This window comes from Meleagris gallopavo, chromosome 10 (assembly GCF_905368555.1).
Source record: "Meleagris gallopavo chromosome 10, MGAL_WU_HG_1.1, whole genome shotgun sequence".
NCBI classification, from domain to species: domain Eukaryota; kingdom Metazoa; phylum Chordata; class Aves; order Galliformes; family Phasianidae; genus Meleagris; species Meleagris gallopavo.
In genome coordinates, this window is record NC_139413.1 from 9,894,772 (window position 1) to 9,922,215 (window position 27,444).

At 37.0% G+C, this 27,444-nt stretch overlaps 1 long non-coding RNA gene across 1 annotated transcript in view; it reads left to right on the forward strand.

Annotated features, from left to right (window-relative positions):
• The window catches only part of LOC104912293 (uncharacterized), a 263,844-nt gene that overhangs the window by 198,938 nt on the left and 37,462 nt on the right, over positions 1-27,444 (forward strand). Inside the window, exon 15 of the long non-coding RNA XR_014885083.1 lies at positions 2,370-2,427. This is a non-coding gene — a long non-coding RNA (uncharacterized LOC104912293). The remainder of the gene's footprint in view (positions 1-2,369; positions 2,428-27,444) is intronic.

Genomic DNA, 27,444 nt, shown 5'->3' on the forward strand with positions numbered 1-27,444 from the left:
TGAAGTGGCACTTTGCCTGATTTCAAGCACTCAATTTACTAAGGTATGACTATTCTCAAGAGTAATCAGCTGCATTTGATTCTAGACACTACAAAGAACAATTCAAGGACCAGGGTCTAGACTCAGTTGCATTAGGGTAAATGTTGGATACCACTACCACTGTAGTCCGTCATTGCTACAGATTTTTATGGGGGAATTAGGATCCATATGAGCTTCTCTGTATAACAAAAATAATTCTTGTAGGCCCAATACATGGAAAATGTCTGAACTCTTACATTACCAGAAAAGTATGTAATAATACAGACATGAAAGTAAGATCCAGTAATTTCTTTTAAGGTACCCAAATTTTTGTCAATTTGCAGTTGTTTCTCTTTTCTTCCCCCCTCCCCCCTCTCAATAAAACTATTACTTGTGGCTTCCTATATTATTTCCAGGGGGGAAAAAAAAAAGAAAATTTAATTTAGTGTGTTACAGTAACAGTTATGATAATTTAAGAAAATTATCATGCCAATCTTTGTGTTAAGGTAATTTGAAAACATTACAACAAAATGAAAAAAATGTATATGCTGATCACGGCTGATTTAACAGCAGAGGAAGCATGAGCTTTAATTACTGATGGTGCGTCAGGCTTGTTGTTACATTAGCATCATTTTTTAAATGCAATGTGACAGACCCTGTAGAGATGTAGAAACCTGGGGCTGAAGGTAAGAGCTCAGTATACCTCCTGTTTCAGTGCATTACTTACTAAGCCCCCTCATTGTCTGGTGAGCTGACGCCCTTTTTGTAAGGGGAAGAACTTGACTGTCTGAAAAAGATTATTTGTGTTTACTTGTTTGTTACCTCCCTAACGTTGCTTGTAGTGTTCTACAACTACCTCACAGGCCTTGAGTTTTTTCTTGCATCCCATCTCCCTGCAATAACATGCTACTTCATTGAAGAGGGCTTCAAACAAAGAGATCAGGAGTATTTTTCCAAAATCATGCAGGATCCTATGGTGGGGTTTGAATTTTATTTTTCGGTTTTCATTGTCCTTTGAGAGCCTTGGATCTTTGTTGTGATGATGCCATGGAAGCGTATTTCTGGTGTGCGCCCTTGAGTGAGGTGCTGTGCCTACCACGTTGTGCCTGCTCCCCCTGCCTGCTGAAGCCTGGCCTGCCTCATCTCTCCTTCCAGCTTCGGTGTGGGCAGGAAGATGTGGTTGGCTGAAGCTGAAATGATGATGTATGTCACTTCTTTGCCCCCATGCATTAACTGCTTTAATGATCTTAGCAGGTAGAGGGTAAGTACTGGGGCTGGCTGAATGGGAAATGTGGCTATTGGATTACTCTGTGGTTTGGAATGCTGAGGTGATGTGTAGGGCTGTGCCCTCAAGGAACTTTGTTGGGCAAGCCCAGGAAACACAAAAGTCTCATGGCCACAGAAATTAGTGAATTACATGAAATACTCAATTCAGAAGTGCTTTTAGTCCGGGCAAATTCACCTAAGGGCACAGGGACAGGTCACAGATGCCATGCAGCATCTGAAGATACATCACCCTCATTGTGTGGAGGTGTATGATACAGGTGGTTACATGGGTGTGAGAGCAGAATGAAGCTCTGAGATCAGAAAATCTAGGTAAGGGCTCTGGAAACATCCCCAGGAAGAGAAGAGTTTCTGGGCTTCAACATTCCTTACTAGGTTAAGGAAGGGTAAGGAGTAACTGTCTCTCCTCGGTGCTCATCTCTGAGTTGATCAAAATGTCTTGTCCTGGAGGGTTTAATCCAGCTTCAGCTCTGAACCCATGTCTGTGCATCATTGGACAGAAGGATTAGGTTTGTCCACCCTGTACAGCAGGATGAGTGCAGAAACCCCAGCAGAAGGCTAGCACATGGTGGCTCACACTCTTGTGAGAGAGCAGGCTTTTATGTGAGAGAAGCATATGTCCACAAGAGCCTTTCACACCTACACAGAGAGCAGCAGGGAAGGAGGAACAGGATCAGCCTATCAAAAAGTTAAATCTTAAAACATCCATAACAGGAGAGTGGGAGTGAACACGGTTTAATCTGAGTTTTACCACTCTCTCAGGAGAGATGAGTGGAGGAGTAAGGAGAGTACATCATGACACATCCTGTAACATTAGAGAGAAATGTATTCTTCCTTTTTTTTTTAACACTGGTATTGCTGAGGAGTGTTAATTATCAACTTTCACTCAATTGTAGCTACGTGCAGTACAAACATAGCAAAACATGTGTAAACTACTTTGAATGTAAGCAGTCTTTGTATACTGAGGGTACCAACCCCTTCTTTTACATTCTGATAAGCTGACTTTCCTGCAAGTCACTGTTCTCATTGAAAAGAGAATCAGATGCTTACTTCAATTTTTTTTGCAGGTGGACCTGACTTGCTCTGTCTTCTCCAAATACCTGTACTGTGTATATACCAAAGGAGGTTAGTGACCTTTTTCTCATATTGAGTTATTCAATGAGCTTCTCTGATCTTTGTGTATTTACAGCAAATAATTGAGCTTTCTCTGAAAGTCAGAGATTTTGTAAGTTGTTACAGATCCAGAACTTGTACAGTTTTCCAGAAAGGTAGAGGTTTTGGTGTGGAAAACATCAGTATGCACATTTACTTTGTTTTTCCTATCATATTCGTTCTTCAGATACAGTAGATGTGTTGATATAGTCTTTTTTTTTTAACTGAGATCAGCCCAGTCTGCACTTGTGCAAGCAAAGGTGCAGGAGGTCTGTTCATGCACTGAGCCAAGTGGAAGCCATTTGTTTATGCTACTTGGTGCCTTGTCTGTCTTTTTTAGAACTGATGTGGTGCTGCACTGACTGCAGCCCCCAGGCTTCTGCTCATTTTAGAGTGTAGACAGCACATTGTGAGAGTGTGGAAAGTACTTGTGTATAGCCAAGTGTAAGTGACACAGATCTGAAAGGACCTGGAAGCCTCAAGACAACATCCTATCTCAGCTGGGGTAACATTGCTTTGATTCGCTTTCCAGCTTTGTGCTTGAGTGATGATAAAATCTTGGGCAAGGCGTTGTACTTTTGTTTCTGTTCGTATTTCTTAAGGACCTTTTCAAATGAGCCTTGCATTTTAAGATAACAATTGATCTCTGTGATAGAACATTGATATGTGTACTGTGTCTTGGGTCACTCGGCCCCTGTCCCATCAACCTCCCTGTACATTGCTACAGTCTGCCCTGCACTTGCAGCTCTGCAGCTTCTCCCCTTGCTCTTGTGCTATCTTCCTCTTGGCTGTGAATTTGCAAACCTCACTACTGGGGGCTGATTTTTGCATGGCAAGTGATCACAGACAGCCCACCACCTCCCGTCTACTGCCTCCCTGACTGTAGCTTTTGCCTTATAGAAAGTGACTTTATGATATGCAGGTATGAAGATTTAAAAATTAGGCTGTGTAACACTTGTCATGATTAACGTGTGCTCTATTCAGTGTAAGCAGCATTGTAAGCAGGAATGAAATACTGGGAGTTTGAACAGGTCCTAATGAAGAGAGAGTAGTTACTATGGGAGGCTGGTCAACCTGCTTGCTTGTGCTCACAGAGATTCAGAGGGTGGGATACTCATCTTTTCCAATCTCAACATTTGAGAGAGAATTTAGTTTTCCTTTTGTTTGTACTTTTGTTTTAGTTTTTTTATCTTAAAATAACATTAACCTTTAGAGTCAACGCATGCTATTAATGGTGGACCTTGTGAATCTTATGTGAACCTCTCAACCACATTTCTGCAGTGCTGTAGGACCTGTTATCAGATAGTCTTCAGTTTTGCTAGAAATGCTGTAAAATAATATCAGAGAACTCATTGGTAAAGGCTTGTCTGGTGTTAATTGTAGCACCATGCAGCCTCTTTTAGAATGAGGAGAAGCTTGTAAATTTTACTAATAAATGGAAAAGGAATATCTGTAACATAAATTCATTTACAGGTAGGATGCTTGGCCAGCACACGTTAGGGAGAAATAAACTTTCAGGTTTCATGTAACTATGCACAGCAGGTCACCCTGTAGGTCTACCTGGATTTAGATGAGAAAGAAGGTTCTTGTCAGTAATCCAAATGATGCTTCATGCACCTAATTTTTAAAAGAAGTCTATCTACAATGCAGGCTGGGCTTCCTTAAAAAAACAAACAATAACTCTTACAGACAACTCAACTTCAGTTTAGAGGGCAGAAGAGTAGTTACATTCCGCTAAGTGCTGCTAAGCAGATGGGTGGCAGATAGTTGGGCTGATTTAGCTCTCCTGAAAGTGTCTATTTAAACCATCACCTTGTATGTAGAAAAGGGCAAAATGTCTAACTAGTTAGTGGCAAGATAGCTAAATATCCTATGTTGTATATGCGCTATATCAAAATTTGGGTGTTAGTGAAATGTATGTAGCTATTGTTAATCTTTCTGCTACACTTAAAATAGGTCCTTTAAACAATTTATAGTCTAATTAACCTGATCTCACAATTCACTGTCTTTGGCATCTCTTCTAGCTTTATTAGGAGATGTTTGTGTGTCGGTAAATACTATCTATTTTTGTTGCATAAGCTAACAAATCTATTGTCTTTTTTGGGGGGGGTGGTCATCTGTGGAACTTGGAGTTGGACTCAATGATCCTTATGGGTACCTGCCAACTTGGTATTTTATCATTCAATAATATGCAGCCTTGGCACCTTAAAACAACTGCTTACAGCTGACAGTGCTGAGCCCTTGTAGGAAGACTCCTGGACTTTTATGAAAGCCTAGTTTTGCATCTGTTGGGTGTTGGAGGTGCTGGGAGTGAGCTTCTACTGTACAGATTTGCATTCCTTGTTGAATTCATTAAGAATTGGTTAACACATTGTTATTTTGCTGTCTATTATAAGTGTAAGTACATGTGGGGAACAAAAAAACTATTGTTCATCTGCTAACACATTGTTACAAATTCTTGCATAATACAGCATTCATGTTTTGACTGAAGCATGTACTTTTCTCAATGCGAATAATAGCTCAGTGGAATAATTGTTCAGAGAAATTTTTTCCCTGTCAGCAGTGCAGATTTCACTAAGACAGACGTTCTACACCTTTCCACTTTGTTTACTTCAGAGAATTTGAAGAAATAATCACTCGGGAGTAGAATGCATCTGAGAGCATTAAAAAATAAAAATAAGGAAATCCACTCCTTGGCTTTATTTTCTGGTGAAGTAGATTAGAAGTCTGCTCAGATCACCCTTTCAGCTCTAACAGGTTGGGAGGTCACTCCAGGAACCAAATGTTTTTTTCACTGTGGTTTGCCTTTACCCAATTTATTTTACTTAACTTGGTTACTTAAAATCATAGGATCACCAAGGTTGGAAAAGACCTCAAAGATCTTGTGGTCCAACCACCCACCTACCGCTGATGTTTCCCTGCTAAACTGTGCCCCTTAGTGTAACATCTAAATATTTCTTCAGTACAACTTAATTCTTTTCTACCCGTAATAAATGTGGGATATTGTGAAGATTTGAGATGCAAATGCTTGTGTCAGGAGAATGCAGGCAAGCAAATACCTTAGCTGTTTTCAAGCACAAGTCATGAATGACATCATGAATAAGGATGAGCCTTATTATCAATTACTTCATTGTTTTCCAGTGTGAAACTCCACTTATGCAAACAGTGATACCATTCTGTAAATAGAGATGGTAAAAGACTATGATCCCCTGGCTGAAAGAATCAAACCAGTGCATGAAACTGTAGTTATTATTAATAATATGCTTCTTGTTATAAATAATCTGTAGTTTTGATAAAACGGAGCTTTAACTTGTTGGAAACAGTAACATACAATACATACTTTCAAGGCTTCATTTATAATCTTTCAAGACATTTAATTTAATTGTCAGTTCTTATTATGCTGATAGACAACTAAAATATAAACCATCACATACTACTTATATGGCATGCATTACTTCTCAGTTTCTGTTGAACAGTTTGAATAAAGCTGGTGTAATGTCTGTTTAAAGAAGTGGAGTGAAGGTGGGTGAATTGGTTACTTAGCAGCATGCTTAGTTCTGATTTGTATTTGGGCATTTCTTTCAGGTGCTTTGCAAGCATTGGTCAGTGTCAATAACTATTTTAAACACATTAATAGTAGAGAGAGGTTAACGACGGCCACTTTCTAAATTAACTTCTGTTGTTTGGATACTGAAATTTTGCTGTAAGTGATAGAAAAATGACCTCTTCCAGGAAATCTCATAGAGTTATATGCTCATGCCTGTAACTTCTGCGTTTCTGGGTCTTGAACTGATCTGTCTCTCTAAGTACTATCTGAAAGTTTTCTTAGGCTATTTTACCGGGAATACTTGTAAAAATTCAATTCTTATGTTCTTTGTTGTAGTCTTCATTTTTGAAGCAGGGAGGCGAGAGGCTTCATCTTAGTTTTCAGGCAGCAAAATGTGGAAAAAAAAAAAAAACCTGAAGAATGATAGTTTGAGTATTACACAAAGATAAAAATAATCAGATGCTATGATGGGTTTGAAGTTGACATGACTGAAGGGCACTTGCAGAAGGTGATGTAGTTGCTGGAGTGCAGTGCAGCTTCAGGCTTTCATTGATCTTGCACGTAATAGTAAATTCATGTGGTATCATTTAAAATGGGAAGAAAAAAAAACAAGTGGAGGAAGCTTAAAAACCAATCAAAACAGAAGCAAAACTGTTTCTGATAGACGTGAAACAAATTGGTGACTTCATTTATAGTAAGCCTTGGAAATGAGGGGGTCTAATCCCAAGGCCTCCCTTGCTTGTTATCATGATTGATTTCAAGTGTAAAACATAAATTTCCTTTGCTACTGCCTTTACACATAATTTTGATGTGTCATGTGAAAATGTTTATCTAATAGGATATCATTCTTTGTGCAGTAAATCTGCATCTCTTTGAGGGTTACCACCATGGCAAATGCTTGGTTTTACTCTCACATTCCATAGTATTCTCGCAGCATTCCCAATTTCTTTTTTTTTTCCTAAAGTGGTCACAGCTAGTTTGGAAGAACCTCTTCTATGAACTTCAAAGCAGGTTTTGTCTGACTTATACTATTGTTTTAGTCTATTACAATTATCATTGCTATGAGCATATAACAGACTTAAAACAAATTGTTTCAACTTAGCAGTTCCAGAGAACAGTGACAAATGCTGGGACAAGTGTGAGTCCTGATTTTTTTTTTTTTTTTTTTTTTTTTCCCCCACTGCTCTGGGGATGGGAAGAAAATGGAGAGAGAAGGAAAAGAAAAGGTGCGCACAATCTAAAGTTATACTCTTCTTGGGGAAGAAGCCTGAGGGGTGCTGCAAACATCTGCAGCAGCACTGAGTGTTTCTTATACACTAAGGATTAGTAGGCACACAGAGTGCTTTGTGCAGTAGTCAAGCACTCCAGTGAAATAAAGATGAATTACATATGTTGGCAGATAAAGGTTGAGTGTAGCTACGTGAGTATCTTACTGTGTAACATGCTCTTTCTGTATCTGAATCCTTGTGATGTCATGTGGGCAGATCTGCTCAGCATGCAGCTGAGTACTGGGGGACTTGTGAAATATTCTTGCTTACACTGGTTTCTCTGGTACTCCAACATTATGAATGCTCTTGAACTGTTGTCACTTACACACCTCCCTAGTGGAGACACGACTGTACTGATGTAACAATTCATGAAGCTGGTGTTCATAAATGCATATTAATAATTTCCCTATAGGTACTTCAGGCTGTCCAAGGGCAGACTGGATGGGGCCCTGAGCAGCCCTATCTGATGGGTAGCAACCCTGCTCATGGCAGTGGGATTGTAACTAGACAATCTCTGAGGGCTTCTCCAATCTAAACCATTCTCTGATTTGAAGGTCCAAGAAACCTGGGCTAACTAGTCCATCTGTAAGCTAGTAAGCAGAGTTATTTATTTATTTAAATAGTCGAGATAGATTTAAAAGCTTTTTAATACAACTTGAAAATATGCAAAATAGCTCCTATGGTTGTAGTCATAGTGTTAAATAGCATTTAACAAGGCATCTTGTATTAAAATCAATAGGCTGTTGTCTGAAGAAAAAAAGCAACAAGAGTGTAATAAGAAAAAAAATAAAAGCAAACAATCTTAGCTATGAATCTGGCTGTAGGCAGTTTGGCACCTGTTTGTACCCTTGGAAAGCAGCTGCATTGCAGAGGAGCTGCTCTCTGACAGGCGGGTGGCTTTACAAACCTGCTCAAGGCTGTGCAGCAGCACTGCCAAATGGGATGCCTCTGCCTGGGGACAGGTGCTGAATCATATCTCACTTGGTCAAGCGGGAGCCATCTGCTTCTGCATCAGCGCTGTTCTTTGTGGTGATGCTGGCCTCTCCTTTGCAATGGAGAGGCTGCAGGATAACTGTGATTCTGTAGCTAAGAGGGATTTGTGACTAGGCAGGCTTTGTATTTGAAGTAGCCTAATCTGTAATTTTGAATTATTTTTTTTTGTTAGTGTGTGGAATTGTTACTCCTTCCACTAGCTGAAATGAACTGATGATGCTGGAACTATAGGCATATCATCTAAACCTTCTGTGGACCAGCTTGATTTTAACCAGCATTCTTGGGGAGCGTATAAACTTATGAATATGAGCAATAAGCAGTGAATTAAGAGAAACAGTTAAACACAATAAAAGGGTGATAAAGTCATGTCTATAACAAAGCGGAGGTATTCAATTTGCCTAGTCAAGTTGTTCCTACAGTCTCTGGAAGAGTGAAGCAGCCCATGTTCAGTTTGGTTCTTGGTGGCAGTGGCAAAACATAGACCTTGTGTGGCTTTAGACTTAGTGGTACTGCCTAGGGCAACTAATGTTTTGTCTTTCCTGGACATTTTAACATGACTTGTGCTCAGATACTTTTGTGACGCAAGTTTTAAACTGCTGCTACAATTTCGTGGAAAGGACCTTTTTGGAAAGGTGTCTGACTGTGGGCTAAAATAAATGGTGGGTCCTAGGTTCCCCAGAGCAACTTGCTTTTCTTGGACAGAGCAAGATGGCCGTGCTCAGAGCTGCAAATAACAATTTTTTTTTTTATTTTTTATTTTTATGTTCTACTGACTATTAAAAATGCAAATGCCCACAGTGGCCCTGTTTTAGCCTCTTATCCACAGTTTCTCTGTGGTTATTTGCTGACACTGTTTTCCTGTAGATCAGTAATTCTCCTCCAAGAAAGCGGTACACAAATAATATTGAGAGATTAAAGAGAATAGAACAACAACAAAAAAATGTAAACATATCTGCAACCAAATTTATCTATTGTCATAGAACATGCTGATTAATTAAGCTTTTCTGGTTTGCCTGCTACACAGTTACTTGATGAAAATATGGCAAAACAGACTCAAACTGAACAATAAATGGAAGAAAATGTTCTGCTGTGGGAAAATGTCTGTTTAGCTTCAAGCATGTTTAAGAATTCTCACTGGATGTTTTAGGACTTGCGTATCCATTTAAATGCTTTATTAAATCTTGGCCTACAGCTCTTTAGCTACCTGGAGATGAGTGAAACTGTAACAAATAAAAATAAAGCATAAATTTCATAAGATGAAAAACAAGAAAAAAAAATCCCCGAACCCAGCAATATAATTTTGATGCGGGATATTTTCCTAGGTATTAATGCAAGACTACTGGCTCTACTCATCTGGTCATTAATTCAGAAGGAATTACATAGGCTTCAGTTGAAAAGTAAACTTCCGCTCCTTGATGACATGTGGAGTTGTTAGAGGCCTCAGTTTTCTTTTTCTAAAATATGATATTCTGCTCTAGGAGATGAGTTTGGATTCTCAGCCAGTTCAGACCAGCTGAAATCACGCATTCTGCTAGCCTGAATTTCCCTTAATAAATTCCAAGTGTACAAGGACAGGTATCTATCTTGGGTGGCTAATAATTCTTCTTGTTTAAAAGATGCTATTCTTATTTATTGCAGAAACAGTTTACTAGATTTTATATATAAATAAAATTTGACTTTGAAACGCTATTCTTTCTGACAGTGAAAGGACAAGCAAGTTCTTGTGAGTTAACACATTACTCAATACTATGAAAATGTTTTGTTTTTTCTTGTTGCTTTTTTATTATAGAGAAAAAAAACTTTTTAAACTCTGCTATCAAATATTCACCTTCCATAAACACTTTTCTGTAGGAAACATTCAATAGTATGAAAATTCTGGCTAAAATCAGCACATACACAAAAAAATTAGATTGTTGTCAACCAGAGGAGAGTGGCTACCAGAAATATTTAAAGCAGATATTGATTGAGATACCATCTTACAGTCTTCGTAGCTAGGTAACTTTTACAGTGAACAGGGAAATCCAAGAGGCTAAATCCTCCAAAAAGGAGGGTGTTCAAAAGCCTACCCAGGCTCACGACCCAAGAGCAGTCTCTTCAGAGTACTTCTGAGTGAAATAGTCTATTATTGATTCAACAGGCTTTCTCACTTTCCTTGCCTTTAGTTTCCTCTCTGTTGTCATTCGATTCAGTCATATGAGGCTTTTCAGGAAATCTCAGTGAGGAAGTATCTGATCTCTTGCTTTGTAATTTCTGTTTTTCCCAACCAGAATACCTTGTTGAAGTGCAAAGAGGTTTGAGAACACAGGAGTAATTGAACGGTAAAGAGCTTTCAAGTGCATTGTTTAGACATTTTATATAGATACTGTTCAATTTTTTTTTAATGTACAGATTATTTTTATTCATATGTAAAACCAATAATTTTATGAAATTTAAAAACTGCTAAATACTACTATCAAGATGGAATTTCGATGAAACCACAGAATTCCAGGCAACGGAGAAGAATGATTAATGTAATTCCAGCTGAATTATGTGCAGTTGTTAGGAGGACTACAGCCTTGTGCATAGTTTAGGGGATTAACATAAGAGAAGAGGAGCACCCGTAATGTAGTTAGCAAGAATACTGTCATCCTCCCAAGACTACATAGTGAGTTTGCCTTATGCTTACGGGTAGATTTTCAGCCAACCCAGATCAGTCTTGCTCCTTTCAGAAGAAATAGATTGTGCCAGTTGATATTAGCTGAGTATTCCAAGTCTCTTTTCATGAAGAAAGAATAAATAAATAAGGTTGCTGCTATAACATGCCTACTGGAGACTCAGGTGTTTTCCAAACTCATCAGAAACTGTTAGGCTGTCCACTAATTAATCAGTTCCTAGTGTGCTTTTTTCTTTATGAGAGCAAATTTGAGGAATTTATTCATTGAGACTAAAGCCTCAGTAACTGATATTCTTTTTCAAGAATCTGCTGCACATATTTTACTAAGTTTTATTTTTTTTATAATACAGAAAACGATGCAAATCAGATGTTGACTTCATGTATTTTTAACAACACGATCATAGAAGCATAGAATGACTTCTAGTCAAAAAGATCTTAAAGATCATCCAGTTCCAACTCCCTGCCATTGACAGTGTTGTGACCCACTAGATCAGACTGGCCAGAAACCCAAACAGCCTTGCCCTGAATGCCTCCAGAGATGGAGAATTCACTGCTTATCTCTGGGAGGCCTGTTCCAGTGCTTCCCCATCTTGAGAATGAAGAGTTTCCTCTTTGTATCAATCTTCAATTTTTATTTTTTTTTTTTTACTTTAAAATCAATACTTTTTCTGAGGGACTGAATTACAAGGTAGCATGGATAGGGATACACAAAGGAAAAGTGAATTAGTAAGTTTAGGTGCACTGTAAGAGTTTGCGATAGTGACTTGATGAAGAAATGCAGTTAAGTTTGAAAGAGCTTTTTTTCTGGCTGTGATCAGATATGTGAATTCAAGCAGTTAAGAATATGTATTTTGTATTTACCTCTCAGCATTGGGTTCATAACACAAGGCAGTATTTCATTTGACTATAATTTTTTTCATTTTCAGCTCTTTCTGTTTCCACTGGAAGACTTCCAATACAGGTTTCTGAAGCAGATGCATGTAGCCTTTTAAATTTTAGATTCCCCCCCCCCCCCCCCCACAAAATGAAGACATTTGAAGCCTTACATTAAAATAGGCTGGGTGCACTCATGCTTCCATCTATAGCAGAACGTCTTTGCCCAGTGCAGGTAACTCTGACAGTTGAGGACAAGGCACAAATGCATTAGAAGGCCTAGCTTGCAGCAACTCAGTCTGTGGCTTTTGCAAGTGTTCAGTCACATTCTATCCTATACCTCAGTCCACTTAATCACACAAATTTCTATAGGACTAGTCTTCACAATGTGCGTGAAACAGGCTGTAAGATATTAATACATCTCTGTCTATTTCTTAATGGTTGAATGCTAACCAGGTACACAAGATAGAATATGAATCTCTATTTCTGGCCAACAATAATACTGTGTCCCTAAGGCTGTGAATTTCTGACCGGGAGAGTTGCAAAAATGCCTTGTTGTGTAAACGCTATGACTCCAAGGTAATAGACTTGTTAATGATCTTCATTCTTATTTAAGTACAATTGTCTATACTGGGTTATATTCCACAGGATTATAAATTTCAATTCCTTATACATAGCTGGCCCTATCTGTGGGACTCTAACACGCTTAATGGTATGGTCCAAGGTCTAAGGATTTTAAAATGTAAGATAAATAATGGTTCAATCCTTTGAGATGAAAGGCTGAGTAGATTTACTATGGCTGATCCTCCTTAGATTCTTTCGTCACTCACTAAGTTCCTTAGAACTGAGCGTTTGCATGCTGTAGAGGAAACTCTTCAGAGCAATTTCCTGAATGTACTATAGCAGACGATTATATATATTCATTTATTTTTGGTGACTTGCTACTGGATGCTTATTGATCTCTGATGAAAAAGTATTATGGAAAGAAATTTATGTTCCCATAAACTTGATGGCAATAGTGATAACAGTATTTGCATGCAGGTATTGCTACCGCTTCCATTCCCAGCAAAAAGATTATATAGCTTCACTCTGAAGATTGGAAGTGAGAATTAAAGTGCTTCTCCTTTTAGTTTCTTGATCAGTGTTTCTCTACATGTGTGCATGCATGGAATATACTCACCCTATGAGATGTGTTTAACTCTTGCTTTCACAGTTAGTAAATACAATGTATATCTTGGCACACTGGGTTTGGTGGTTCAGATTCATGCTATGGAAATAATTTCCATAGAGATAATGACCCCATGTTTGAGATTTTTCATGTCTAGTGTGGTGGGACAATATCGCCACTGCATTCTTCCTCTTTTATGTAAAGGCAGACTGCTAGTTCATATGTATATAGTTCATTTTGGTGTTGGAGGTATTATAAATTGAGTTTTGATTGAGGCTGTTATCACAGAGTATTTGGGTCAGTACTCCTGACAAACAGGGATTAGCTGTTTGATGTGTATGTCGGTGTTCACCCACAGAAATGGAGAACAACCGATTGTAAGGCCTTTGTGCAGCAACATCCAACATGAGAGCTCAGGCAGAGAAAACATGGAATCAGCAGGGGCTATAATTTTGTTGAGTTACATTGTTTTAAGTAGAAGCTCTGTAGAAATTGGTGACATAGAATAACCTTGTGATCTATCCTCAGGATGTTAATCATCCTCACAGTACATTAAATAGTCAATTTTATCTGTGCATCAATCTTTCACAAAACGATGGGAAAAACAACATCATGGTAAGAGAGGCCAGCATAATAATTAATATGCAGTACTAAATCTCTCGTAAGTGGAGAGTAAGAAAAAGAAAGCTCGGTCATTACATCGAATTTAATTTGCTGAGGGAAACAGCCTTCACACCTGAGCCACAATCACAGCTTGGTTTTCTCTCAATTAAATCCATGCTTGTCTAAAGCAATGAGGCTTTGGAGGACAAGATCAGGGCACTTGCTAATGAAATTCCCTGCAGTACAAGGACATTACGCAGAAACCATTACAAAGCAGGAACCACGTAATCTGTATTTAAAATGCTTTCTAAAGCAATGAATATAACATGTTGGTGAACATTAGATGTAGACAATGTTATTAGTAATAAGAGTGGTTTTCTCAAAGTAAAACTTCTGAAAGTGTACAAGTATGCTTCTTGCATGTTTGATTTGAGAGTGAAAAGTAAGGACTAGTTGTATTTAAAAACTTAAAATTATTATTTTCAAATTATGGCATTGGAATATAGCTCTTTCTATATGATTGCCACTTAAGAACATATATCACAAGGTACGTATTTTTATACCTTCCTTTATAAAATCTAACATGATTATAGAGAAGCTCCTATCTAGATCCATTTTGAATTAGTTCTTTTGTAAGGTGGTTTTGGCCAAATGAAACTATAGCCATATGAACTATTGCAGTGTTCCTCTTCTAATTACTTTTTTTTGCCAGCCCATTAGAATTTCTGGCACTATCACATAATCCCCAGATAACTTCAAGTTAAGGTTTTCAGAAAGTTGCTGGTCACTACTGTTTCTGATTACTTTTACTAAAATCCACGTCTTGGAAAGATGATGAGTAGCTGAGCAATTCTTTAGTGTACCTATGCAATCATAGAATGCTCTTACATTTTCTACTTCATCAAGGTTTTTCATATGTAGATATTTAAATGTAAGTATCCCGATTAGATAAAACATTTTTTCCCAACCAAAACATACGAACTGACACCCACTCCGCTTCTTCAGTTAGTGTAATTTGAGTGTCATTCCAAATGAACCCATTTCTCATATGCTATAGCATAGTAAAGTTACATAGAAAAGACAGTGTTAAAAACACCTTAAAAAAAAAATAAATAAAAATTGAGTAGCTTTATTAGTTAATGGGAGGACTTTCATTTTGTATCACAACTTTTTCTGAGCCTTTTTTTTTTAAGCTGAAGTTATACATCTTGAAATTTGACTAAAGGGGAGAAATGTAACACTTCAAATTCACAACTCTGGGAATCCCAGCCTGATTCTCACAGATTGACTCCAAGTAGTTTGTTTCAGCTGAAATACACAGCAGTTAAATAACCAGAAATAATCAGAAATGGGACACTCATTTTGAGAATATTTCCATGGGAACTACTGAATTAATTATTTTAGAGGAGAAAAAAGGGTGGAAGAAATTAAACATTTTCTCTTCCCTCTCCTGCTATCACTAGGTTTCTCTCAATTCTATCTGGCTTCATGCAGGAGATCTAGATTACCTGTTTTCCTTGGTAACTTCCTCTGGATAGTTTATCTATTTCTATTATGGTCTAATTTGATCCAACTTGTATGGACCAAATTATGTAGATATGTGATGAATATCACATGAATATGTGATATTCATGTCACAGAAACCTTCCTATCTGAGCCTAGTCATTATGTTCCTATCTATAAACTTAGAATTTCAAAATAATGAACTGGGTTTAAAAAAGGAAACAAAACCCTCAAGTGAGAGTTATAAACAAAAAACACCTTATATTGATAACCACATAAGATTACATCTTTGAAACATGCTGGCATAGTTTTGCCATGAATAATGCTTAATTATGCTTTTCAGAGATTTGATATTTAAGATCTTCCCAACCAGTAATTTACATTGATGTTTTTTTGTTTGTTTGTTTACCTCTTTTTAAGCACTTTCCAGTTTGCATAGTTTGTTTTTTTTTTAACATTGGTCTCGATTATCTCTCTACTCATCAAGAAATACACTGCCTGTCAACTCTTCCTTTTTGATACTTTGCATTTGTATAAAGCCCAAAGTAGCAATGGTCTCTTCTATATTGTATCCCATCAAAGACACAGCACTACTAATCTTTCTCTCAGTTTTCACCTATTTGATTTTCTTTTTGACAGTACAGATTTTCATATTTGTCACATCAGCTGTTTCAGTTTCTTTTAAATGTGGTCTACTGTTTTCTTCCCTTTTTTTGAAGGCATCTCCATAACCCTGCTGCTAAAAAATTGACGCTGACAGGAAAACTGAAAATTATCAACTCTTCAAGCTGTGAAATATGTATAGATAAGTCAGTCACAGAATATTTATATGGCATTTACATAGTTATATAGCCATGGTGTCTTTGGGACTTGATGTTTATGGCTCTTTGGATCTCTTAGCAGCATTGGTAGTAATCTGTAAGACTCTGAAAACAAACTCGTATGGAACTAAGAGCATTGTCAGGGGCCTTAGGAATTCTGAGATTGATGGATACTCCCATACATGACTATACAGATTTAAACATGCAGAAATTAGTACAGTAAGGAATGAGAGGAAATTGGCAAAACCAGAGAGAATGTACTAAAGTCTCAAATGATATAGTGTAAATGAATTTAATGATTACATTTAAAGTAGCTCACTTCCACCCCAATTGCAAAATAATACCCAGAGTTGCTGTACCTCAAAGAAGATGGAAAACTAAAAAGGGAAGGCTCTCTAAAGGATTTTACTGTTATGTATAAATTAAAAAAAAAAAAAAAAAGGCAGGAATAATAGTGCTAATAAAAAACAAATTCCTTGATCAGGCACTAAAAATTACCATATAAGTAGAAGAACATAAGGTAGTAACAATTTGATAAGGGAAAGCCAGTGGTGTGACTGGAACTCTAACCAGTGTCAGCAATCACAATGAAAGAATTTAAAAATGCAGAGCAACAAATCAATATAGAGTATCTGAAGGTTAGAATTTGATGTAAAATCCTTGGTATGCTTTTGTTGTATTCAGTTTTTCTCATGTCTTGCATGAATATTGTGAAAATACAAGTCATTATTCATGAATTTACCCCGATCACAATTGCTTCTTAGGAGAACAGAGTGAAGGAAATAGAGTTGCCTTGTCCCCGTTCTGATCTGTGTTTCATCAACAGCATCTCACCATGATACTCACCCTAAATGAATATGGTAATAAAGGATTTGTAAGGAGTGGTACTATGGGTGTATCTACGAGGGAATCAAACTAGGTGATGCAACAGGAGCTTCAATGGGGTGTTGAAGATCTGAAGGAGAGAGTAGCAAGGGCCTATGTAACTGATTTATTTATGATTTTGAAGACTCTTCTAGATTTATTAAGAAAAGAGATTAGAGCTTAGAGGAAGTTGTTTAGTTAATAATAAAATAAATGTATAATTTTTTCCTGAAAATTCAAGTAAGATTGACTTTTTTGAACTAAGTAAATAAAGTATGATATATTTGAAAGGTTTTTTTTATTACGTCAAAAATAGTTTAGATTTCTGGGATTAAGGGGAGGAAGAATGGGAATGATCTTAACTAAAACTTAGTTTTTAAAAAGTTAACCAGGAGATTACTCTCTTTATTGCCGTGGATCTGCCAGGACAACTGTCTTCCAACCTTTCTCCTTTGTGAAAGAAGTGTAAGAAGAGGACATGTCAAGCTGGTAATTAAGCCTGCTTCACACTGTGTAGTTCAAAATGCAAAGCTAAAGTAAGCTAGGGAGAGAGGATCCCTTTGCTGCACCTATTGAGCTGCAGAGAATGAAATTTTTCTCAAGCCTTCTATTATCTCAAAGGAAGGACATAGAAAAGTCTGAATGAAATCCTAATAATTACAGATGCTCAGTGGTTTATAAACAAGCTCTTGGAGCAGGACTAAGGACTCTTAGAGCAGGACTAAGGAATGCTCAAAACAAATTTCAGTTCACTAAATCTTAAAGAAAAGGATAGGGGTGGAAAGCAGGCCCTGTGCACACTGCAGTCTTCCAAACAACTGTTTTTTGACGGGAACGAAAAAGGATAAGTTTAATGTGAATTCACTCAGCTGTGACTGCTTTTGCGAACTTGTTAATATCTCCAAATGAAATATTTAAAAATTAAATGCGGTAGCTAAGAATATTACCCTTAAAAAAAAAAAAAAAAAAAAAAATCAAACATTCTCTAAAGCAAACAACCCCCTCTCCAGAACAAATAGGCAATCAAAATCCCCTAAACTGCTACCAAAGTTTCCACACAGGAGGAATACTTGCATCTATTCTCCTAAGGTTTCCACAGTGTGAAGTCAAAATGAGCAGGGTACGGAGAACTGATTTATGAAGAAATACTAAATAAAGACTTCTCTAATCAAAAACTGCTTCTGTCAGTGCGTGTTCTAGCAGAGATGTTGCCTCTGAAACTAACTGTAGGAAGTCAGTGTGCTTGTTGCACGAACTTGAGTAAGAAAAGGGTTATGTCTGAAGCTTGCATAGTAAGTTTGTAAGCAGTGGTATAGGCAGGTAATAAATGTAATATTTTTGGTCACCAAAATGCTGTTGGTGATTACTATTGTTCAGAGCTTAACTACACAATGTCTGATTGTAATGGCTTTAATTTTACACAAAGGTATGTTATGGGGAGATGTGCATAAGAGTAACTCAAGGCAAAGAGCAAGCTGTGAAGGGAGGGGAAGGAGCTGGAAGGTGCTTGGCAGCCATAAGACTCCTGTGTGCAGCGGGGGCCATTGAAGGCCACCTCCCTTGTTTCCTGGCTTTTAAAAAGAGATTTCAAATCCAAAATTTTTACATGTTTGGCCTCCATAAGTTCCAAATGAGAGTAAATATCTGCTTGATTGTCATGTTAGGTACTGGATATGGACAGATAAGTGTTAGATCTAATTATTTGGCCCGAATCCAGTAAAATCTTACTTTATCCAGCTTTTTACTATACGCTTGCTAAATTAATCTTTGTGAAAGCCGCCAACTGGAAGGAGCTGTAGAAGCAGTACATGGGGGAGGTATGCTACAGCATATGCTCTGGTTCTGCCCTTGAATAGGACAGATCTGAAAACAAATTATATAATGTGTTGACAGAAAACTATAATCCCCAAGGTAAATTCGGTTTCAGAAAATATTCTCTAAGCATCACTTGACAGACCCGTGGAGAACAAGGATATGTTAAGAATGTTATCTGACACATTGTTGGTGGATTTGAACCTATACAATCTTTTTAAAAGCCAGAAGGATTCATTATTAATAGTGGATACACAGCAGATAATACAGTATTTGCTTAATTTTAGTGGAAAAATAGAGAGCTCTTCAACCTACAGGATTACATTCTAAAACATTCACTTTTGATCCTACATCTTGTGAAAAGGGTCCAATTCTTGTGAGAGTCCTGCTGAGAATTTGGTCATATTTAATTTTCAGCTGGAATGCTACAAATCCGGAAGAACTATTTCAGTCAGTGCAGTCTTTGTGGACTTGCACAAAAATTACTTGTAGAACCTGACTCAGTCTTGTGTTACTAAGTGGTGTGTATTTTATAAATGACTGGTATCAAACTTGTGGTTTCTTCACTGATGTAGGCTGGTGAGGTAATGGAAGTGGAGGAGAATGTGCAGTGCTGGAACTTGGCTTGTGCTTCAGTGGGTTGCTTTCAGAGGCTCTTATGTGAGAGCTTTAAAGAGAGTGTAGTTTCAACAAGGAAGGTTTAATGCTGTTATTTTGGTACTAGATAAATTTGGATTAAATGGAAAGCATATAGCCCTTCTTATGTTCAAAACCCGTTGTTAATAACTGAGTATTATGAACAACTGTGTTTACAATGAACAGTTAACTACTAAATGGATTTGCTTAAGACCATTATTACTAAGTCACTGGCGTTACATCTCTGTCACGACTGGTCTCGTGCATGCATTGTACATCTGACTGATGTATGATTGCCACAGTGAATTTCATATGAAAAAAGGAACTTGAGTTACAGGCAGTTTTGAATATTTCCACTGCGGGAAGAGGAAACACCTCCTCATGACTTAATATACTCTGAAGGCCTTATTTGGACATAAGATTTGTCACTAGGGGTCTGCAGAGAAAGTGAGATAGTTCTGAACAGGCCCAATTGGTGATTAGTGGAATATTAGGTTGGCTCTGCTTCTGCAGCTGTTAATGCATGTGGGAGAAACTTGTTGTGGATAACCAAAGAACTCTGTTGAGAGATATCAAGTGTACTCAGATGGAGACTGTAGCTGGAGATTTAAAAACTTATTTATTTATAAACCGTAGTTTGAATTTCCACATTTGTTAGTTGTCTTCTCCCTTTTTTTTTTTTTTAATTACGTTTCATGTTAAAATAAGTTATTTTTTTCTTCCTCAAAGATATTTCTGTAACCTCAATCTGGAAATGAAAAGTCTGTGGATATTGTTTCTGGTTCCTGCGTAGCACAAGGAATCTCTGTTTAGTGTTGATCCAGTTCAATTAGATACAGATTGAATTGGTAGGTACCTTTATGGTTGAATCAAATGTTCATGCTTGTGAAGTTTGTTATACACACAGGTTCTGATTTAGTAAAACATACTGAAACGTACTTAAGTTGTACAATTTAGTGTTGCACTGCAGTGTCCATTGAAACACATGCTTGCTTTGTTGGAATTAATGAGCTTGAAGTTTTTATGCTGCTCTTTGTTTCTGCCTTCAAACACAGGCAGGATGCACATAAAGGTAAGAAGTTGTATTTCACTGGCAGAAGCCATTTAAAAATGAATAGGTTCTTTGAAAGCTTTGTGGAAAAATGCAATATTTTACAGAAGGTTAATTCACTGCTTCATTGCATGAATTTCTCCTATTTTTTCCTATTCAAATGCATGATACTGCTGTTTGGTTTTTGATCATTCCAGTGGATCAAATGGCAATTGAATATCACTGAAAAGCTTTCCTTTTAGGTGAGTGAAATATCATGGCTCACATAAAAGCTCTTGCATGCTTGAAATAAGTGAAGACCTCACCAATCTTTTTGTTCAAGTTTTACTTTATTGTTAGTTACAAACACTGCCTTTGTGTAGTAGCGAATTCAATTTATTTATTCTGCAAAGTTGAAAGTGCTGTTTTATTAGATATCTATTTACCTCATTGGATCTACTCTGTCACCTCAAACATTGCCTAGCTTTGAAAGGAGTGCAAACCTATAATCAGAAATAGTAAAAGAGGAAAATGGTTCTTTCTTGCCCAGTGTAGAAAGAGAAAGATAATAATTATTATTTCACTTACTGTTTTGCTTAAAATTTACTTCTTAAAGAAGGGGGACATTATATGAAAGAGTAGCAAAACAATGTTTGCTGTAGCTTATTTTATAGAATAAACAAGATGACTTTTTTTCTGATTCTTTTATTAACTTTGTAACTTCCCTATGAAAAACTGAAATGATTACATAGATCCTTCTTTTCTGCAGTTTTAACAGGAAACTCTTATTACTGATGATGGTTTGTAATTACAGGTTGGCTTTTTTGCCTGTATGTTCTTTTGTGGCATGGAGATTTACCCACTTTACATCCTAGGGCAATGAAGTAGTAGGGTGTATTTTCTGATGCATTTTAGTTTGACAAATGTCTTTTTTCATTTTATATTATACTATTCTTTACTTTCACGGTGCTGGCTGTTCTCTCAGAGACACCCTGTTCTCCTCCAGCTGTTGGTGCTGCTCACAAACTGGGCACCAGGAAGTGCATTAGCAGCTGCGTAACTGACAAGCTTTCTCCATCGTCACCAAATATATAGGACCATATCACAAACGTCATGATTTTTCTTTTTGCCAGGGATTCTGGAAGTGTTGAGGTGGTGGCTTTACCCTGGTACTGTGAAACATCCAGCTGCCGTATTGAGACAGCAAGATGATTTGTTATAGCACATACATTTCCTTTTAGCTTTGAAAAATGGATTCTGTGGTTTTTGTTCAGAACTGGAATTGCTATTGGATGGTTTTTGCTTCTTTTCAGTATTCTGCTGTTATCTGCGAAGCGGTTCTACTCTGCATTGTTGAGGTCTTTTATGATACTCATTTGGTCCTTGCAGGGGAATCTTTTACTGGCAGAAACTCCAAGAAAGTCAAAGGCCACTGTGAGGAGACTAGGGTGGATGAAGTTGCAGTATAACAATATCATGCTCAGAATAATGATACCTCTTTGTGTTTCAATAGAAATCAGAGGTGCATCTCTGCAGTGTAGCATTTTCATTCTGCTCACATTTTTTATTCTATTGATTTCCAGTGCTCAAATCCTGTTTTATTGAAGGTATCCTCCTCACCAACTGCAAAATGTCAACATGATTTACAAAATATTGCATCTTTTCTATCACCAACTCTATTCAATTAGATGTATATCATCAACAAATATTAAGACTCCAGCAGTTTCCAGTGGAAATAGTGAAGAACAGTTATTTATTTTTTGCTGTCCAGGTACTTGATTCAAATGATACGGATTAAGACATCTGCCACTGACTGTCAGATTTTTCAGCAGCTGAAAGTAACTGATTCACTATCATGTGTATTTTAGACCAAGTAACTCCTAATTATTCAACCAAGTTGCATAATCAGACAGTGTGAATTCCAAGGAGCAGAGTACCTGTGAATGGGGATCATATTAACCACTATCTTTTGGGCTGTTTTTGGTGATACCATGAATTTAATAGTGTCTGCTTAAAGAATAAGATATTAATGTGAAAAACATGCTAGAGTCATGCTACACAAATATGAGCCAATTTCATCTGTGTATCTGAGAAAACCAGGATGTCACTAAAAGGAAAATTTTTTAATAAATTTTTTCTTTTGGTTTTGTTTGCTTGGTTTGTTTGTGTGTGTGTGTGTGTGTTGGTAATATTCAACAAGGAGTTAACTGCTCCTTGGAAATGTATTCAAAAACACTAGTAAGCTCTGTAAAGGTGACTTAGGATGACTGGACAGTAGCAAGCTTCAGGTGTCTTATTCTGCCAGCCCACAGTACTTGTTGGCACATAGTTAAACACTGACCATGCCAGCTCAGTAGATAAGAAATTAAAGGCTGTTTCACCTTCAGTACTGTGTTGAATCCCACTCTTCCACTTTTGTATAAGGAAATATCTTAGCCCTGCCTTGAAACCGTTCCTCATCTTCGCCTTAGCTGAGGGAAAAGTTACACAGCAATAAATCAGGTACTTGGAAGAGTATAATGAGGGAAACTGAGTCAGAGCTCTTCTGAAGCAGAGATGGAGTGTAGTTTGTGAGCAGCCTTTGGTAGCTATAGGAAAACATCTGCCCCATTGGCTTTCCCTCCTGAGTTCACCAAAGAAGGAATGCCTCTTCTTTCCCAAAGAAATCCTCTTAAAATGAGAATAGTAGCAGTCTGTAGAGCTTGGAGTTAGTTTCTAGCTTTCTGTACTAGCTTCAGTGGTGCTGGCTGCAAAATATAGATTTAGAGGGATATACAGGCAGTGACTCAGACTTGTTGATTTAGGGTCTATTTGAATCAGCCCACAAGAACTTCAGTGCAACGTATATGCTCTATCTGACCTGCTTGAAAAGATCATATTTAAAAGGGACATTACTAAAATACGGCAGATAAGGGGAAGAAAAAATGAGCTAAGAGTCTGACCAAAACTAAATTTTTCAGTGCTTTTTTTCACTTAAATCAGTTCACTTTACACAATAGGTCAAAAGAGATACATAATCTTTCCAAGAAATACTTGAATTTTAACCTTTTTTACCCCCATAAAATTATACTAGTAGTGAGCTTTCTTTCTTGTCTTGCTCACTTAATTCTAATGACAAACAGAGCTTCTATTTTTGACTTAAATTATTCCACTTGAAGCCTAATCTCCTCAGTCATATTTTATGTTCACCTAGGACAAATAGTACATGTAATTTTATCTTGTTAGCATTCTGATCAATTTTTTCTTCTCCACACTATTGAGCAATGATTAAAAAAAGTGATGGAAACGAATAAATGTTGTGAGGCTTTCAGTTGCTCACACAACCGACACATTTACAAGCATCTGCAGGGCTTGGTTAATCTTCCTCTGAAGAGAGAATCACCTCATTGGAAATACCAGGTAAAAAAGAAAGGAATCATCAGATATGATAGCTTCAGTTCTTCAAAAAGAGGAGAACCTGCGTGAATAGTGTAGGCAACCATTTATTAATTATGTCAGGTTAAGTTCAGGAATATCAGGCTGTGTGTATTGCAGGCTTTGCTTTATCCCAGTGTGTCCTAAACCAGCCTGTGTGGTGGTGTTGACTCTATTAGTTTATCAGTGTACAGCTAGCTCTGAGACCCTTCCTTGCAGCACGGCTATCTGGATGAGTCCTTCCTCTTGTGCAGCTCACCTTTCTTGCCTACACCCAGCGACTTGTATTTGTCACTCTGGCATTTTGTCTTATTTTTAAAATCATGAACTCTGCCAAGATTATTTCAAACTCCATCCTGCCTACGGTCACTCTTGATTCTGTTTTATTTGTCTAGTTAGTATTGCATCTGTCTAATGGTAATTCAATTTGCATCATATATTTAAATCTTCTCAATAACAATGCTGTGCAAAACTGTCAAAAGCTTTGCTAAAAAGAAAGTAAATGGCACCTATTCTTCCTCTTCATCTGTCTTGAAAGGAAACTGAGCTGATTTGATACTAGTTCTTGATGAACATGCTGGCTGCTTTTAACTTCCTTTTTATCTTCCAAATGCTTGTAAGTACTTTTAATAAGGAGTTCTAAAATGTTTCTGTATAAAACCTAGGTCAGTTGTTCTAAAATTCTGAAGTCACTCTGTTTTGCTCTTTGTTAAAAGGGTGTGAACTCAGAAAGAAGCAAGACGTACGACATGGTGTGGCGTAATAGTCCATAAGTGTGGAGTAGCGTTGGCATTTGTCTTTGTATGGCTGATACATGTATACTGTTATATATTATATGTGAAAAAGACGTGGTAGGAGGCAGGCTTTTCTCTTACTCAAGCGCTTTCAATTTTGGTGAAAGATTTGGATCTGAGGGCATTCCTGCAAAGTTTTTCAAGAATTATTGTCTTTAGTTAGGCTCTAGAAAGGAGCAGAGGATAATATCTTTCGGAAAATGCTATTGGATTTAGTCCTACTGAAGCTGTAGGACTGTCATGAACTGTTTTGACAACATATGAATCTGGATAGATTATTGCTGGATGCAAGGATGGATTTTTATTTAAATTTTTGCTTTTGCAAGTTCAAAACACATTATGGCAATATCTTCATTTCAGAGTCAATACATAATACCAATCGTGTAGTACAGAATATGTGCAAACTTAATAAAGTGCTTGAAAAATAGGAGTTAAGATATTGTAATTGTTTTTCCTCGAAGAGAGAGGATAGAGGAAGATGTATTAATTTCCAAGATTTAAAAGGCTATAGAAGAAGTGAATAGTGGCCTTAATTTAAGAAAAACTGATTTAGATTAGCTATAAATGTGTTAATGATATGGATGTTTTAAGGAACAAAAAAGGATAAGCTTGGAGGTTGTGAAATCTCCTTTACTGCTAAGTTTTAATTATAGGTTAAACAGACACCTTGCAGGGACAGTATAGTTCTGCTTGACCTTATATATCAGTTGTGGGGCATGAATGGGATGACATCTTAAGGTTCTTGTCAGATCTTTTATTATTTTTGTAACAAATATCAGAGTGGTCACCTCTCAATTAAATGTTGTGAGATAAGTGTAGATTTGGTAGTTTCACACATCGTTTGATTACAGAATCAAAGTTCGGAATGTGCAATAGAATAACAACTGATTTTAACTAACCATAGTCAGGATTTGGAGAAAATTTCAGTTAAGGCTATCTATTACCTGCGGTAGAATTTATGAAGATGGACCAGTAAAATATTTGCAAAAGAGGAAAGTCTAAATCACACCTCTGCTACCAGTCTGATTTTATTTACTGTGGCTCTATAGTAGCACTGTTGAACTCCACTGAATCAGTTGCTGCTATTTTTCACCATGTGAAAGGGTTTTACTCTGTTCTCTTTTTTTCCTCATCTGTTTTGCTCTTACTGAAAACTCATGTATCACACCAAGAACATATAGAATTATGAAAGCAAATCTATGTTAATTCCATACATAACATAGACAATCTGAGTTATTCAACATATATGTTTCTACTGAGTGAAGGAAGAATAGCTACTGATGGATACAGGGAAAGGAACTTTTAAACATTCAAATTAATGGGAATGTAAATGTATAGCATGTGACAATGTAAAATGGCCTTCAGATTCTCAAAAGGATTAATGTTTTTTTCCATCAGCCCATACAATTAATATTAGTTCCTTTTAGTCTATTCTAACACCATAGTTTATGCTTTTAAAAAGCTTTGATTAATAGCATTTTTAATACAAATATATGTTGAATTAGTAGGCTTCCTCTGATGGATTTTACTTAACCAAAGCTGCATGATTTCAGCTGTTCAGGAATACATCATTGCATCTGAGATGAGGGACGAATCATGTCTTACACTAAAGAAAATGAATATTATGCATAGTTATTTCTTGTTAGCATGGCACCAAGAATGACCCAGGTGCTACAGAGGGAGGTAATAAAACAAAGACAAATGAGGTCCCAAAACAAATGATGCTGTTCTAGACAAAGATGGAATGAGGCATAAGAAGGGAATGAGTTGAAAGAAAAGCAATCAATAGTTTTTAGCCTGAAGACTCTGCGATTATTATGTGGAATTCATTAGTGCTGTGAAGTAGCAGGGTGACGTTACAGGGCTGACCCTTCAACTCATTACAGATGACATCATCTGTATCAACCTGAGCTTGTCTCTTCTGGAAGAACTAGTCATCCTTCTCATTGGTGAAGAAATACTCCTCTTCCCAAATGTATCAAAGGAGAGAACTTGGAGAATTTTGCACTCAGTTCTTGTAAGAATAGAACTTGTTCTGAATACAGCTATCATGACTTTAATGTTCAGTGACTACAGAGAGGTTATAAAGGCTGAACACAAGCAAAATACTTTACAACCAATGTAATGTGTTACAAATATAAATGCCTTGTTGACATCTGTAATTTCAGAAACTTCATAGTTGATAATCACTGCTTAAAACAAAAATCATCTTCATTAGTAAACTTGTATTCTGATGTGAGAATTCATCTATGTAGCAAGTATCATTTGGAGAAGGGCTGTTGGCAGTTCTAGTATACAGAGAGAAGTAGTCTAGTGACTTCAACAAGAAGTAGCAGTGGCATCTCATTTTCTCCCTGTATACGGAGGAAACTGTCTGCTCACCAGTGGAATGAACATCCTTGCCGGAATCTGTTCCTTTTACTGAAACAGCAAAATTTTTATGCTGGTTATCAGGTCTCTATTTATTTATTTTCTTCTCACTTTTGGAAGAAAGTAGAAGCAGGACTGGATCATGTCTGTAATTCAAGTAAAATTATTTGTTACTTACATTACACTGTATGACTTTCAAGGAGTATGTAAAAGTATCATGAGTTTATATTTGAAGTAGCCTGTTCATGATAGCTGAGAAGAGGGCAGAACAGAAAAGAGAATGCAAGCAACTTGAGTTTTACTGGTTTTAATTTTTTTCTGGAATGGAGTTGGTGAAGTAGAAATGAGCTGGAAAACTATACGGGAAAAATATATATTTTGGCAAACTTTCAAAAGTAAAGGTCTCAAAGTTGAGCTGATGTCTTATAAGATGTTTAAGAAATTTTCTGTTCCTTCTAATGTAGTTTTTGAGCTTTGTAGATGTATTCTCATCTTCTCTCTGTAGCTATGAGTATTTCCCTTTTTCCAGCTAGAAGGTGACCTGCTAACAAAATCACTGGACTTGAGCGTTTAAAATTTTGCTCAGAGATGTAGAACACAGAATATACTAAAACTGAGAGACAAGGAAATGTTAGGTGGAA